Genomic DNA, 11,495 nt, shown 5'->3' on the forward strand with positions numbered 1-11,495 from the left:
CACAACTTCCCGACTTTTCACCTCAATGCTTCAACTAATAAAGACAACCATGCCATTTGCCTTCTTAACCACCCGATCAATCTGTGCAGTCTTTTTCAGGGAGCGATGAACTTGGAGTCTAAGATCCCTCTGATCATCAACACTGTTCAGGGTTTTGCATTTAACAGTGTACTGTCGCATACATTCGACCTACCGAGCTGCCAAGATGATCATCACTAATCAAATCTCACTGACATTTCTCAGGTCCTTTTGAATTTATTGCCAAGTGCACAAGTACGGGAAGGTACAGGGACAGAGAAACACTGACTTGTGGCAGCATCACAGGCAAGTACATTCAGATAACACACGGAACACAAATTATACGATTCTCAGTCAGTAACAATCTATAAATATGTGTTATGTCATTAACAGTAATACATTGCGTTATGATCAATATTAAAATATGTATTTTCTCTCAATAACAGATTTGGAAATGTTGAGTTTGGTCCCTGTCTCCATTCCTCCTGTAATCCACAACCAGCTCCTTTGTTTTTGTCACAATGAGGGAGAGAGGTTGTTTTCTTGACACCACTGTGTCGGGGTGATGACTTCTTCTCTGTAGGCTGCCTCGTTATTATTTGAGATTAGGCCAATCAGTGTAGTTTCGTCAGCAAATTTAATTAGCAGATTGGAGCTGTGGGTGGCAACAGAAGTCATGGGTGCACAGAGAGTAAAGGAGGGGGAAAGGAGACACCCCTGTGGGGTATGGGTGCTGAGGGTCCGAGAGACAGAGGTGAGGGAGCCCACTCTTACTACCTGCCGGCGATCTGACAGAATCCAGCTACACAAGGCAGGGTGAAGGCCGAGGTCTCTGAGCTTCTTGTCGATACTTCACGCCTTCGTATGGCTACTGCTCTGCTCATGACTGCAAGGAACTGCAGAGAACTTTGGAGAGCAGAGAACATCAGAGAAAAAAGCCTCCACTCCATGGACTCTTCCTACACTTCCCCTGCCTCGGAAAAGCAGGCCATGTACTCAAGGACCCTCACAACCTGGGCATTCTTGCTGCAAACCCGCTCCCCCATCGGGGAAGAGATACAAAAGCCTTAAAGCGCGAACTACCCGGCTCAAGGACGGCTTCCTGTCTGTGGTCATAATCCAAATGAATGATAAAATGGACTCGGCCTCACAATGTAACTCGACGTGACCCTGCACCATATGTCTATATGCACTGCGCTTTCTCTGCAGTCATAATGCTTTGTTACAGTTATTGTTCTGTCATATTCATTTTTTCATTCTTAGAATCTTTCTATTGGTACAATCTTATACAGCTATAAAATGATACCAAACTTCAATAGATTAATATTTATACAATTAAGAAAGCTGGAAAAAACTGATCGTAAAATATAAAAATGGAAATTCTATATATATATATATAGGAGGGGGAAAAAACCATCTAATTCCGAAAACAAAACATTAACTACAAAAAAAGGGAAAAAATCCATTAGGAATCTGTTATGTACCCTGTAACTGGGTGTCTAACCAGCAGAGAAAGAAGAATTCGTTGGAGTCTGGTGGTACCAAACTAAAGGTGTTTATTAATAAAAAAATAAGCAAAACCATATCAATAATGCAAATATATATATAAAACAAGTTAGTAGTAATAAACCTAAAAGTGTAGGAATAATAATAGTCAATAATAAAGAAGCTCTATCGATGTCTAAGGGTAAGTAAATTGTCATAGAAAAGTACCAAGTTCAGTTCAGTTCATAAGTGCTGATGTAGTTATGGTGGTTGTATTGTAATCTTTGGAGAGAGAGAGAGAGAGAGAGAGAGAGAGAGACAGAGAGAGAGAGAGAGAGAGAGAGAGAGAGAGAGAGAGAGAGAGAGAGAGAGAGAGAGAGAGAGAGAGATGTAACAGCTACAGTCATGCAAACCTTCCTTTGCTTTCTTAATTCGTCGTATCTTTGTGGTCATTCAGTTATGACCTCTCCGTCCTTCAGCTAGACCGTTCTTCTGTGGGTGACTCGTCACTCTGGCATGAGTGAACACAGACACAAGTCCCCACCGGCTCTGATTTTACACTGTGAGCTTTTCTGACGAATCTCCTGGTTCGGTCTCAGAAGCCCCCACCTTTCATGTGGGATCCAATACTCAGTCAGTGTCCAACTGGTGTGTCTGAAGGGTGTCTCTTAAGACCTGTCTTTTTATGCCTACTCACGGGGACTCAGCTATCCATCAATTCTGAATGACCGTGTCCATCAAATAAGGCCACTCCTTCAGTCCACTGAGGAACGTTTATGAGCAAACTATTGTCCTTGCAGCGAAACAGTAAATAATTCAAAAAGGAGTCACAACACGGTTAATCAGCAATTTCCCCCTCTCCCTTATATGTCGCCGATGTTCTTACATGTTTTTCCGTCTCTCTTTCTCATGGTCAGCATAGCAACAGTAATAGTTTATGGTTCTCAGGAGGGGGTTGTTAACTCTGTACCCCATTGTCCATCAGGTCTGTTCATCACTCATAGCAAATCAAACCCCTGAGCAAGACGTTTGACCATCATCTAAATATAAATTAAATCATCAACCGCCATTTCACATTTATGAAAAAATAAAATTGGAAGGAAACTATATAAAGAAATTCGAATTAAATGATAATATTTGGCAAAAGATCCCCATCTTCTCTCAAGATCGAATCGAGGATCAGAAGTTCTACTTCGAATTGTTTCCAAGCTAAGATATAGTATTCCTTGAGAAAAACATTCAATTAATGTCGGGGAAGAAATATCTTTCCAATTTAATACAATAGCACTTCTTGTCAGTAGTGTAACAAATGCAATTACATGTTGATCTGAAGATGAAATACCCTGAATATGATGTGGAACTATTCCAAAAGGAACAGTCAATCTATTAGGTTATACATTTATTTCCAGAAGTTTAGAAATTGTAGAAAATAAAGATTTCCAAAACGATTTTAATGTAAAACATGACCAGAACATATGTGACAAAGTAGATACTTCATTTATACATCTATCACAGCATTTCTCTGTACTAGGAAATACATTAGATAGTCTCTCCTTTGCTAAATAATAACGGTGAACGATTTTAAATTGAATTAAACAATGGTTGGCACAAAGAGAAGAAGAATTTACGTTTTTCAAAACTCGAAGCCAATCGTCATTAACAAAGGTCATATTAAATTCTCTCTCCCAATATCGTTTAATCTTTAGTGATAGGTTTTCTTCTTTTTTTCTTTTTTTTTCAGGGGAGAGCGCGAACGCAGTTCCCCACTACCACAAATTGTGCAGTCGAGTATCCCGCATTTGGGGATATCGCAGGCGTCAGCTCACCCGGAGTTCAATGGGATAGCTTCGTCCTGGAACCTCGGCCCTCCTGATCACCGACGGCTCCCTGCCGTAAGTATATAGGTTTTCTTCTTGTAACAAAAATAAATTATAAATTCTGCTAATGGAACCATTCACTAAGGGATTCAATTTCAAAATGGTTTCCAACAAATCAGGTTCTTGTAAATATGGAAACTTAGCTAAACATGGTTGTAAAAAATGTCTAAGCTGAAAATATTGCAAAGAATGTGTATGAGCGAGAGAAAATTTGTTAATTAACTCTTCAAAGGTCATCAATCGACCATCACCAAATAAATCTGTAAAAGAATGGATCCCTTTACTTTTCCATAAGAGAAAAATGGGGTCAGTTGTTGAAGGTTTAAATGAAAAGTTTCGATATAAAAACTATACATCTTAAATTGTTTAACATTTAAAAAAATACGGAACTGAACCCAAATCCGTGGGGATTGTTTAATAACCGGGTAAAGATTTAAATTTGGAATTTTAGAGAGCTGTAAAGGTGATGGAGCTCCTAAAATTGAAGTTAAATAAAATTGTTTAAGAGCTTTAAATTCCGAATTAACCCAGAATGGTTTTTGGTTCTTATCAAGCCAATATAACCAAAAACATAATTGTCTAATATTCACAGCCCAATAATACAGTCTGAAATTAGGAAGTGCAAGTCCACCATCTTTTTTAGATCTTTGTAAATTATACTTATTAATTCTTGGTCTCTCATTGTTCCAAATAAAGGAAGAAATAAGAGAGTCAATTTGGTCGACTTTTTTTTAGTTAAAAAGATAGGTATATTTTGGAAAATATATAAAAATCAAAAGTTGTTTCATGGAGTCCATTAAAGGAACGACATTCGCTTCATAGAGATCTTTATATTTCTTAGTAATTATAATACCTAAATTTCTAAATGTATTAACAATTCTAAAAGGAATATCATCATATGTACTAACAGGGACATTTAATGGAAACAATACGCTTTTATTCAAGTTAAGTTTATATTCTGAAAATTTACTGAAAACTTTTAAGTGTTTCCAAAAGATTAGGAATTGATTCCACAAGATTTGAAATAAAAACCAAAAGAACATCTGCATAAAGAGAAATCTTATGTATGGTTCCATTCATAGAGACACCATTAATACTTTTAGCTTCACATAGTGTTATAGCTAAAGGCTCCAATACAAAATTAAGTAATAAAGGGCTTAATGGACATCCCTGTCTAGTGCCGCGAGAAAGTGAGAAAACAGAAGAGCTGCAGTTCTTAGTAATGACAAGCTCAAGGGCGGCTTCCTGTCTGTGGTTACAAGCCAAATGAATGATAAAATGGACTCGACCTCACAATGTAACTCGACGTGGCCCTGCACCATATGTCTATCTGCACTGCACTTTCTCTGCAGCCAGAATGATTTGCTACAGTTCATTGGTTTGTCGTATATCAGTTTAATGTACTTTTGTAATGTATCGATCTGTGTGGATGATGCGTCAGGCAAGATTTTCACTGGAAGTTCAGTACCTGATGAGAATAAACCAATTCCCCATTTTAATTGTGTGGAGATATTAGACAGACTGAGCTTCTGCTTTGGAACCTCAGAAGGAAACTGAACTGTTGTCACTTCTGTGGAATGCAAATGAATAGAAAAGGCTTCAATCTCTCATTACGATCTGCGGTAACTGGGATCAGGTGACCGGTGTTGCGTCTCCCATATTAATATCAGAATCAGGTTTAATAACACCGGCATGTGTCATGAAATGTGTTGTCCCTGCGGCAGCAGTAGAACCTAATTCATAACGATGGATTTTAACAATTCTGATTTAATATAAGAATATAAATATTACAGTTAAATTATATAAATAGTACAAAATGAAAAAAAGATGTAATAAACTATTTTAATTGTGCCGACTGTTTGACTGACCGGGTTGTTGCTTTGGAAGTAGTGGAGTGAAGCTCAACTGAACTGTACACATTTATGAGAAGCTCAAAGAAATAGAAAAGGCCAAATCCTCACATAAATGGGTCAGACACCCAGAAACATCGGCTGCACTTCAGCAGGTAAAAACAGTGGAATGAAACATGCTGAGAAAATTGCAGGAAAAAACATATTCTCCACCACAATGAGAGGACGTGACAGATCCGGATCTCACTGCCTTGTCTGAACGGGGAAAGATGAAGCTACACGGACACGGAGAGCAGTGACCCGCAGATGCTGCAGATCTGCGGAAAAACGTGAACAGGAAACGGGATCACGTGACCGGTTTGGTCTCCCACCGCTGGCAGTGACTCCTGTTACCCACTACTCTGTGGAAAGAAGCAAATTTGCCGCTCACAACTGCTTCCAACTTAAATGTGTTAGACATTTCAACTCCCAGGAAAAAAATATCGTCTGTCCACTCTATCTATTCCTCTCGTAATCTTATAAACGCCCATCCAGTCTCACCCCAGCCTGCTCCGCTCTGGAGAAAACAACACAAGTTTGTCCAGCCTCTCGTTATAGCTCATGCCCTCTAATTCAGGCAATATCCTGGTGAACCTCTTCTGCGCCCTCTCCAAAGCCCCGACATCCTCCCGAGAATGGGGGCGACCTGAACTGTATGAAACACTCCAGACCTGGTCTAACTAGTTTTATAAAACTGTGTTACGAACTGAAACGTTTTAGAAACGAACCAGCAGCAATAGAGTTCACACTGCAGTCTGGTTTTGATGTTAAAAACACTCCCTTTATTAGTATCTACTTATAATATTGTAATTTCACGAAATAAAGGAAAGTTAACAGTGTTATGTGTATATATGCGTAATTATAACTCCCAGACTATCGAGACCGAGGGAACAAAGCTTAGAGTCTTGAGATGGTAAAGCAGGAAAATTCAGTAATCCACGGAAAAAATGATGGGAGAGAGATATTTGTAATCCAGGGTGAAACGTAGAGAAAATGCCGTTACTTCAAAATAACTCCGTCGAAGTTCTTATCCGCTGAATCTGTCCACATACGAGTTATCAGCGAAAGTGACCTGTCACAGGAATACCGTCTTCCAGGGTTACCACACAACATACCCAGGCAAGGGTTAATACAAGATAGTCCAAACTCCGCTCCTATGGATTACACGAAGTGACAGCCACACACATTCGTTGTGGTTCCGTGTACCGATGATCAACCCACTCTTGTGGGCACAGGAGAGTTCCAAGCCTCAGCTGCGACTAACTGAAGAAATCAGCTTTTCCAGTCTCTCTCTCTCTCTTTAGACTGGCCGACTGCCTGTCTGCAGATCGCTCTCTCTCTCTCTTATGGTTCAGTCCACAGTCAGCGCTGTCAGCCTGTGACTGACGTCATAGTCCCGCCTCCTCACGCCGGCGCTCTTAAAGAAACAGTCACAGTCCGACCGCAGGCTCGTAACAGTCGCAACACAACTTCCCGACTTTTGAACTCAGTGCTTCAACTAATAAAGACAACCACGCCATTTGCCTTCTTAACCACCCGATCAATCTGTGCAGTCTCTTTCAGGGAGCGATGAACTTGGAGTCTCAAATCCCTCTGATCATCAACACTATTCAGGGTTTTGCATTTAACAGGGTACTGTCTCATACATTCGACCTACCGAGCTGCCAAGATGATCACCACTAATTAAATCTCACTGAGATTTCTCAGGTCCTGTTGAATTTATTGCCAAGTGCACAAGTACGGGAAGGTACAGGTACCGCATCACAGTACTTGTGACAGCATCACAGGCAAGTAAGTACATTCAGATAACACACGGAACACAAATTATACGATTCTCTGTCCGTAACAATCTATAAAAATATGTTTTATGTCATTAACAATATTTAAAATACACTGTCATGATCAATATTAAAATGTGCATTTTGTGTCAATAACAGACTTATAAATGTTGAATTTGCTCCCTGTCTCCATTCCTCCTATAATCCACAACCAGCTCCTTTGTTTGTCACAATGAGGTTGTTTTCTTGACACCACTGTGTCTGGGTGAAGACTTCTTCTCTGTAGGCTGTTTCGTTATTGTTTGGGATTCGGCCGATCGAAGTAGTGTAGTCAACATTGATTAATTAGCAGATTGGAACCCGCCACTGCAGCCCCATAGTGCATTATGAACAGATTGCAAAGCTACGAAATTGCATGTGAATAGCCTCCCCTCCGCCAACTCCACTCTTTCTGCGTCACCAGCAGACTGGGACATCTCACATCTCGCTGCCTCAGCCAGGACATTAAACTGTGAACAACTGTGGTCAGGGACTGATCTCTGGGGAACTCCAAACGCTACCTCCTTCCAGTCTGAAAACGACCCACTCATCCAGACACACACTACCGGCAGTTTATCATCTCCAACGAAAAAGCCTAATCACCTACTCCCGATGTTCAGTACCATTGCTGACTCTGAGTTTACCACCGTCAAATGCCAGGAGGGACATAATAATCAGAAAGTCTCTAGTCACAGCCGTGTAAATAAATTGTGATCTCAGTAGGGGTGTGGCGCATGCTCAGAAAGCGAAGGAGACAGACAAACTGAGCCAAATCACAGACTGATGAAGGGGAGATGTGATCCATTTTGATACAGAGAGGGAAGCAGAGAGTTTGATATTGTGCCTGATGCCGGAACTGTGGCCAGTTAGAAGATGAAATCTTGTTCCTCTAAATTGTTTTGAGTTGTGACAGTGTTTTAATCAGAAGGCACCATGGAGACTAAAATAATTTCAGTTGAAATGTTGTCCTTCACCCACTGACGTGCTTTGTAAACCTTTAACAGTGTAGAAAATTAAAAGGATTTGTGTATGGGAATCACAAACACAACAGCACGTTAGATCTGCTGTATCTCTCAGTTCACCAGAGCATGGACACAAAGTAGACTGCAGGTGCTGTGGGGAAAGCAACACGTACAAGACGCTGGAGGAACTCAGCAGGCTGGGCCGCATCCGTGTAAATAGAGGCCACATTTCTGTCCGGAGTGAGCAAAGAGTTTTACTCAATCATCCCAGCTGCGGCAACACCAGCAACTTCACATCAGGGAGGAAGTTCAAATCAGCTCCGTGTTAAATGTTTAACCATCACGGTGACTGAAGGCAGCTGCAGGTTCATGAGGGACTGTTACTGTCAGATTCTGCAGTTCTTGCGGCTGCTCATCGCACCCAGGACTGAACCCTGGTCCCTGAGCATTGGAGGAGTCTGTTCTGCTGATGTTAGCCTTAAACTAGACTGGTGTTTAATATTGTGGATCTGTGAAAGATAAATCAGTTCTGTATCAAATCCCGTGTCGCAGGTACTTATTGTCACTGCCAAACTCACAATGTACACTAGAGAGGCCACTCGGTCCATCTGCTCCCTGCCCAGTTTTCTGTTCCATATCAGTATTTTACAATTTATCTCTCACTCTCCCTGTTGCAACTTGTCACTGCTCCGTGGGAGAAGAGATTTCCCTTGAGTTTCTTAGAATCAGAGAAATCTGCAGCAAATTACAGGCCTTTCGGCCCACAATGCTGTTCCGACCATGAAACCTACTCTAGAAAATGCCTGGAATTACCCTACCACAGAACCCTCTATTTTCCTAAGCTCCATGTACCTCTCTAAGAGTCTCTTAAAAGACTCTATTGTACCCGTCTCTACCGCCGTCGCTGGTAGTGCAGTCCACACACCCACCGTTATCTGTATAAAAAATATATCACTGACATCTCCCTTGAACTACTTCCAAGCACCTTAACTATGCCATCCCCCCTTTTCATGCTTATCCCCTCCCCCTTTATCTTTCCTCTGATTGGTTTTCCACTGGCACCTCTAGCCCTTCCCCCTCCCCATCTCTATTACTGGGCTTCGGCCCTCTCTTCCCCCCCCCCCATTCCTGATGAAGGGTCTCGGCCCGAAACGTTGGCTACACCTTTCTCACGGATACTGCCTGACCTGATGAGTTCTTCCAGCGTTGTGTACGTAACTATGCCCTCCACGTGTTAGCCATCTCAGCCCTGGGGGAAAAAAAGCCTCTGACTTTTCACACAATCAATGCCTCTCATCACCTTATACACCTGCATGAATTTCCTGCATGATTTTCCCCAGGCTAAATATCTCGATGAAATCGCTGAGTATTTGACCTTCCCCAGGGCTCTGGACTAAGGTGGTTAAACTCCCTTTTCCCTGCTCTTTTCAAATTTTGTGTCATTTTCACCAATTTCAGAGGACAGTGCTTCAGACAGCTGGGTTGTTACAATGCACCTCTTAAGCCTGACAGCGGACTGGCGAGTGAATCTTCGATGGAGCAGAGTCAGAAACCAAAGAGTTGCCAGCTCCAATCATGGCTCAGGGGCTCTGGAAAGAGATGGGGTCTGGAGGTTACGAACAGGAGGAGGAAGAGGAGCCATACCAGCAGGATGTGGCTATGAATGAAAGATAAGAAACATTTGGAAACTGGTTAATTGAAAAACAAAATGGTTAATTTCTACAAAACTTTGCAGGTTATCAGCAGATCAGGCAGCAAATGTGGAGAGGAATAAATGGGCAGCATTTAATCCGAGCCCCTTTAGCCCCTACTCCTCTGCTTAGTTGCTGCCTGAACTGCAGAGCTCCTTCAGCATTTTGTGTGCGTCTTTGTATTTCCAGCAAATGCAGAATCTCTTTTGTTTCAGATCTGCATTTGTAAGAGGATTGGACTTTGGTATGAGATACACGAAATGCCTGTTGATATTGAGTGTATCGTTTATGGGAGCGGTTTTCTGCGTTAAGAAAGTCGCAGAGTTTTCTACACACAAAAAATACCTGAGATATGGACATGGAACAGGTGCTGGCAGAAATTTTTAATGGCACCATGATTACCCATGAAGCCGCGCATTTAAAATTTCGCTGTCGTTTGAAGCACCGATCAAATGCGCAGGCGCAGGGTTGCTGCCGTCTCCGATAACTACGCATGCGCGCCGTATACAAAATGTCGGGAGGAGCGGAAAAGTAAGGACTTTTTCGACTTTAATTGAGTGACAATTGCTGTGAGAACTGGAGACTGTGGCCCGCAAACTCGGCACAGGCAGGTCTTTTTCCTCTCTCTCAGCCCCACGATCCGTACACGGACCCCGGGGAGCTTCCGGCTAATCAGGGAATGGGAGCAGATAGATCTCACAGACAGAGCTGAGCTCCAGCTATCTGAATGCAAGGATTAGGTACTCGGAAAAAGAAAACAAAATCTTTCTATCAGCTGCTGAGAAAATCACCTTTGCTCTATCTCCAACCGCAGCAAGAGAAAATCTGCAGCTGCTGTAAGTCCAAGCAACACACACAGAATGCCGGAGGAACTCAGCATTAGTACTCTTTCCCATCGATGCTGCCCGGCCTGCTGAGTTCCTCCAGCATTTTGTGTGTGTTGCTTGTTCTGCCTGCTCTTGTTGTGGAGTTTTCTACCCGTGAGGATATGTTTTTACCCATTCTCTCTGGGTACATAATGATATCAAACAACTGTGCCCTGGGAAACAAGCAGCTTTCACATCACAAATGTGCCAGACTCCAATGAGACAGACTACTGTCCTTCCCTTCATATTCATTGGCATTGTCATCACCGAGTTCATCACCGTCCGTCTCTTGAGGGAGGGTTCAGGAGAAATATTTATGTAAAATACAGAAACTGGTTGTACCTGTGTGTATTGTGGTGATGCAAAAGTTGCTGGATAATTTGTAAGTGGTTGGAAGTGGAGTGATATTTGGAAGTCCGACTTTTTAAAGCATCATTTAGGAAGAAAATTGCACACAGTGACAGGCAAAAGTCTGGGCCCCCCTGGTCAAAATTTCTATTCCTGTAAATAGCTAAGCGAGTAAAACAATGACCTGATTTCCAAAAGGCATAAAGTTAAAGATGACACATTCTTTAATATTTTAAGCAAGATTACTTTCTTAAATCCATCATTTACAGTTTCAAAATAAAACTTTTTTCTCCAAACATACCTTTGCTCATTGTGGCCAAAAAGTTCTTTTTTAACTTCATCGGGACTTGTTTGCAAAATGCAAAAGGCTTGTTTAGATGTTCCTTTGCAAATTACTGACGCTGTATTTTGTGGTGAAGATGCAGGAAAGGTTTTCTTCTGATGACTCTTCCATGAATGTCATATTTGTGCAGGTGTCATTGTGTAGTAGAACAGTGCACCACCACTCCAGAGTCTGCCAAATATTCCTGAAGGTCTTTTGC

At 41.7% G+C, this 11,495-nt stretch overlaps 1 non-coding gene across 1 annotated transcript; it reads right to left on the reverse strand.

The window, feature by feature from the left end:
- Positions 1–3,241: 3,241 nt before the first annotated feature.
- Positions 3,242–3,403, reverse strand: LOC132390195 (U1 spliceosomal RNA). Its single transcript, XR_009510818.1, has one exon. It is a non-coding gene; the product is annotated as a U1 spliceosomal RNA (small nuclear RNA).
- Between the last annotated feature and the right edge of the window lie 8,092 nt (positions 3,404–11,495).

The sequence above is a fragment of the Hypanus sabinus genome, unplaced genomic scaffold (assembly GCF_030144855.1).
Source record: "Hypanus sabinus isolate sHypSab1 unplaced genomic scaffold, sHypSab1.hap1 scaffold_80, whole genome shotgun sequence".
NCBI classification, from domain to species: domain Eukaryota; kingdom Metazoa; phylum Chordata; class Chondrichthyes; order Myliobatiformes; family Dasyatidae; genus Hypanus; species Hypanus sabinus.